Genomic DNA, 6,000 nt, shown 5'->3' with positions numbered 1-6,000 from the left:
CATACATGACTACTGGAAAAACCATAGCTTTGAAAAACCAAACCTTTGTTGGCAAAGTAATGTCTCTGCTTTTTAATATGCTGTCTAGATTGGTCATAACTTTCTTCCAAGGAGCATGTGTCTTTTAATTTCATGGCTGCAGTCACCATCTGCAGAGATTTTGGAGCCCAAGAAAATAAAGTCAACCATTGTTTCCACTGTTTTCCCATCTGTTTGCCATGAAGCGATGGGACCAGATAGCATGATCTTCGTTTTTTGAATGTTGAGTTTCAAGCCAGCTTTTTCACTCTCCTCTCCTCTTTCCTCACAAGGCTCTTCAGTTCCTCTTTGCTTTCTGCCATAAAGGTGGTGTCATCTGCATATCTGAGGTTATTGATATTTTCCCCGGCAATCTTGATTCCAGCTTGTGCTTCATCCAGCCTGACATTTTGCATGATGTTCTCTGTATATAAGTTAAATAAACAGGGTGACAGTATACAGCCTTGTCTAACTCAATGAAATTGTGAGCCATGCCATGTAGGGCCAGCCACCCAAGATGGATGGATCATGATGGAGAGTTCTGCCAAAACGTGGTCCACTGGAGAAGGAAATGTCAAAGCATTTCAATGTTTTTGCTTTGAGAACCCCATGAACAGTATGAAAAGGCAAAAAAAATATGACTCTGAAAAATGAACTCCCCAAGTTGGAAGATGGCCAATATGCTACTGGAGAAGAGTGGAGAAGTAACTCCAGAAAGAATGAAGAGATGGAGCCAAAGCAAAAACAACGTCCAGTTGTGGATATGGCTGGTGATGGAAGTAAAGTCCAATGGTATAAAGGACAATATTGCATAGGAACCTGGAATGTTAGGTCCATGAATCAAGGTGAATTGGAAGTGCTCAAACAGGAGATGGCAAGAGTGAACATCAACATTTTAGGAATCAGTGAACTAAAATGGACTGGAGTGGGCGAATTTAATTCTGTTGACCATTATATGTACTACTGTGGGCAAGAATCCCTTAGAAGAAACACAACAAGAGTCTGAAATGCAGTACTTGGGTGCAGTCTCAAAAATGACAGAATGATCTCTGTTTGTCTCTAAGGGCAAACCATTCATTGTCACAGAAATCCAAACTATGCCCCAACCACAAATGCTGAAGAAGCTGAGGTTGAACGGTTCCATGAAGACCTACAAGACCTTCTAGAACTAACACCAAAAAAGATGTCCTTTTCATCATAGGGGACTGGAATCCAAAAGTAGAAAGTCAAGAGATACCTGGAGTAACAGGCAGGTTTGGCCTTGGAGTACAAAATGAAGCAGGACAAAGGCTAATAGAGTTTTGCCAAGAGAATGCACTGGTCATAGCAAACACCCTCTTCCAACAACAGAAAAGATGACTCTACACATGGACGTCACCTTATGGTCAATACCAAAATCGGATTGATTATATTCTTTGTGCCAAAAATGGAGAAACTCTATACAGTGAGCAAAAATAAGACCAGGAGCTGACTGTGGCTCAGATCATGAACTCCTTATTGCAAAATTCACACTTATATTGAAGAAAGTAGGGAAAACCACTAGACCATTCAGGTATGACCTAAATCAAATCTCTTATGATTATACAGTAGAAGTGACAAATAGATTTAAGTGATTAGGTCTGATAGAGTGCTGAAGAACCATGGACAGAGCTTCGTGAGATTATACAGAAGGCAGTAATCAAAACCATCCCCAAGGGAAACAAAGGCAAAATGGTTGTCTGAGGAGGCCTTACAAATAGCTGAGAAAAGAAGAAAAGTGAAAGGCAAAGGAGAAAAGGAAAGATATACCCATCTGAGTGCAGAGTTCCAAAGAATAGCAAGGAGAGATAAGAAAGCCTTCCTCAGTGATCAATGCAAAGAAATAGAGGAAAACAATAGAATGGGAAAGACTAAAGATATCTTCAAGAAAATTAGAGATACCAAGGAATATTTCTTGCAAAAATGGGTACAATAAAGGACAGAAACGGTATGGATCTAACAGAAGCAGAAGATATTAAGAAGAGGTGGCAGGAATACACAGAAGAACTTTACAAAAAAGATCTTCATGACCCAGTTAACCACGATGGTGTGATTACTCACCTAGAGCTAGACATCCTGGAGTCTGAAGTCAAGTGGGCCTTAGGAAGCATCACTGCAAACAAAGCTAGTGGAGGTGATGGAATTCCATCTGAGCTATCTCAAGTCCTAAAAGATGGTGCTGTTAAAGTGCTGCAATCAGTATGCATCAAATTTGGAAAACTGAGCAGTGGTAACAGTACTGGAAAAGGTCAGTGTTCATTCCAGTCCCAAAGAAAAGCAATGTCAAAGAATGTTCAAACTATTGCACAATTGCACTCATCTCACACGCTAGCAAAGTAATGCTCAAAATTCTCCAAACGAGGCTTCAAAGTGAATCAGGAACTTCCAGATGTTCAAGCTGGATTTAGAAAAGGCAGAGGAACCAGAGATCAAATGACCAGCATCCGTTGGATCATAGGAAAAGCAGGAGAGTTCCAGAAAAACATCTGCTTCTGCTGTATTGACTATGCCAAAGCCTTTGACTGTGTGGATCACAACAAACTGTGGAAAATTCTGAAAGAGATGGGAATACCAGACCACCTTACCTGCCTCTGGAGAAATCTATATGCTGGTCAAGAAGCAACATTTAGAACCGGACATGGAACAACAGACTGGTTCCACATTGGGAAAGGAGTACAAGATTGTATATTATTGTCAGATATATCACCTTGACCCTTTAAAAATCTAGGGCTGTATAATATGTATGTAGCAATACTCCCCACTCCCAACCCCCAACCTTTCCACACAGCTGAAGGCCCAGAAGATAGAAGGTTAGAGGTGGGATGCAGTCACACATTGGAGATGCCAGAATTTGAATAAAAGTCCAAGTGCGATTCCTAGTACTAGTTCTGACCTCTTGACTCCATGACCTAATTTTTCACACTCCTCCAGATGCAGGGAGACGCTCAAACCATTTTGTATCTCAGAAATTAACCAACATATTAACCAGGTTGGCCCACGCAGTTCGATAGCCTTATAGCTTTTAAAGCTGCATTCGAAGTCTTATTTCTTTTTTTAAATGGCAATTAATGACAAATGGAAAATGAGAGCTGAGCCTGACCAGGGTACTGAAGAAACAAAGGGTTCATTGTGGGGAGGGAGGCACCACTTTGCTTAATGAACTTGTCCTTTCTGCATTTCTTTTGAATCTCTCTCTCTAATGTTCTCCTGCCTCCTCCAGATCCTCTATGGGGCTGCTTTCAGATTTTTTCATTATTGACTACCTCCTCCTTAATTTCTTCACTGCATAACTCCAGCCCACAAAGTTCTTTCCTTTCAACTTTATTAACATTTGTTGTCTGGACTCCTAAACTGTCTCATACAACTAATTATCTGCATTGGCCAATTCTTTCCTCTGTTTCTCCAATAAAACCGAGCTTCTTGAGAGTGAAACTGGTATCCAAGCCTGTGGTAACCACAGCACATTGTAGAGGGTAAGTTTCATGTAGCTGCTTAGAGCATTTCATGGTACAAACTAAATGGTCCAACACAAAAGCTGAAATCACCAAAAATCAGTGGGAGTAATGAAGCCACAAGGAACAGAGAAGTTTTTTATTTTCTATTTTGTTTTATTTTTCCTTCAGTGAGTGTGTATTACATTTGTATTTAAAATTTATACAATAAGTAGCAAAACAAAGTTGGAAGACTTCTGTATCTAGCATATGGTGATTAACATTTCTCAAAAAGAATTCTTGGTTCAGAAAACCTGAAGATGCTGGATCTGTAATATATAAACATTTCCTTAAACATTGCTCAATTCAGCTGTCAAAAACACTTTAGGGCTAATGCTTTGAATTCCTAAAGGGAAAGTAACATATTCTTTATGTGGTAGTCCTGCAAGAAATTGAGAGAAGTTTCAGAGACACAAATTCTAAGAGATATGAAACGCTGGAAGTTACATCTGTTATGAGAACACTTGTTTCCTAGTGGCCAAGATCACTTGGTTTCAACAAGTGTTAAGTTGGGAGACAGGAGATAAAAACTTGAGCCCTTGAAAAGGAGAATTAGAAAAATGAAAATCTTCTACTTAGAAAAGGCATTTTGGCTTTGAATGGAAGGTAGAAAAATTTCCAAAGAAATTCTTCACCCTTGAGTACTTTTGGGCTGGAAATCATGTTCTTTTTGTGCTCTAAAAATCTCTAAGCTGAGAATTTAGTCTAAAACAGTCTCAATAAATAATAAAGTGGAAAAAATGTTTGCAAATTAGATTAGAGATATAACATTAGTATTCCAATATATATAAAGAGTGCCTGAAATAGAGAGTAGATACATTAATAACCCTATAGAAAAATGGGATAGACACACACTGTTTGCAGAATAAAAGAAGTGTAAGTGACTTAACCATAGGAAGAAATGCTCAGCCTCACTCATAAGAAGAGAAAGACCAATTAAAACTACACTGAGATACCGTTTTTCACCTATCAGGAAAGCAGAAGTCCAAAAAAGTAGATAGTATATTCTGTTTGTGAAGCTGTGGGGAAACAGGCTTTTATACATTGGTGGTAGAATTTAAAAATAGCACAACCCTTACAAAATGAAATTTGACAGTAGCTAACAAAATTGCACACATATATTTACCCTTTGAAATATTATTCCTACTTTTAGAATTCTGCCTCTAAAATAATACAGATAAAGATATGAAAAGACATATGTATGTGCAAGGTATTCACGGTAGCACTATTTGTAATAGCAAAAGAGGGGAATCAGTCCAAACGTCCATCAGCAAGGAATAGATGGAATAAATTATACTATACCATAAATTGTATCATTTATTCCATGGAGTGCTGCAGAGTTGTAAGAAAAGATTTAGGAATGTTAATGTATAATACAGAATATCTGTTGTGATATTTCCCAGGATATATTGTTAAATGAAAAAAGTAGAGAAAATTATGAATATAACTGCTATTAAGCATCCATATGTGCTTATGTTTTTTTAAAAAATGAAGGATAAATGGTTGATATAGGGAGAGGGACTGCAATCATGCAGATATTTTATGTAATTTTAAAACTCAAAGTAATTACAAAAAATTATTTCTCATAAAAATTGAGAACAAAATGAAACAATTGAATCTAGTTGTCTATAGAATTGGTGGGATAATCACACAAGGAGGAACTATTTTATGTGATTTTACAATCCAGTAATTTAACTATACATCCCAATTCGGTTGCATTTTAAAGACAAAGGTATCTGTGAAACCTTTCAGAAATCTTATTGTTAATGGAAATGTTAGTGTTGTTTTTCTGAGACTGTTATGTGTGTTGTGGGATAAAGCAGATGAATATTTATGCTGGTTTCTCTGAGAGCTAGGATTTTCAGCATGACAGAGGGGAGATACTGATGTAAAATTGAATATTGAGTAAAAATCCCTCTTAGTCCTGATTTTGGATTGAAAGTATTAGCATGATTTCATGATGAATTTTTTTCTTAAAAAATGTATTTGTTAGCTCTGTCCACTGAAAGGATCTAGAAAAAAAGATAAAGCTAGTAGCAATGATCAACTGGGCCTCCTAGATTGTATTTTCTATTAATAAATAACATTTACCTCTAAAATAGCATTTTTCATTAAAGGGAACTCTGATTTCACATTGGCTCATTTCAAATCTGGAGTAAAACGTGTGCAAAATGATCTTGAATGTCTTGTCATAATCAGAAGCAAGAACATTCTCAAAGACTACTTGGGTCTTGTGTAAAGCACCCAGGATTCAACTTGAAAAGGTTCCCAGTGACCATAGATGGGACTCTAGGAATTTCAAGATGGATAATAACTGCAGTGAATTGAAGCAAATATGTTTAAATCCCCAAGTTCATCATGATACTTTTGAACAAATTTTAAACCTCTTCGGTCATTTTTGGAAAGTGCTGGGTAGGGAACCAATTCATAATCGAACGTAACAAATAAATAGAAACAATAAAGCATTTTATGT

At 37.2% G+C, this 6,000-nt stretch overlaps 1 protein-coding gene across 8 annotated transcripts in view; it reads left to right on the top strand.

Moving 5' to 3' along the window:
- The window catches only part of SIL1 (SIL1 nucleotide exchange factor), a 234,737-nt gene that overhangs the window by 157,808 nt on the left and 70,929 nt on the right, over positions 1-6,000 (top strand). The gene's annotated exons all lie outside the window — the stretch shown is intronic.

This window comes from Dama dama, chromosome 9, assembly GCF_033118175.1.
Source record: "Dama dama isolate Ldn47 chromosome 9, ASM3311817v1, whole genome shotgun sequence".
NCBI classification, from domain to species: Eukaryota; Metazoa; Chordata; class Mammalia; order Artiodactyla; family Cervidae; genus Dama; species Dama dama.
The sequence above is the reverse complement of the archived record's forward strand: the minus strand, read 5'-3'. Positions and strand labels throughout refer to the sequence as shown.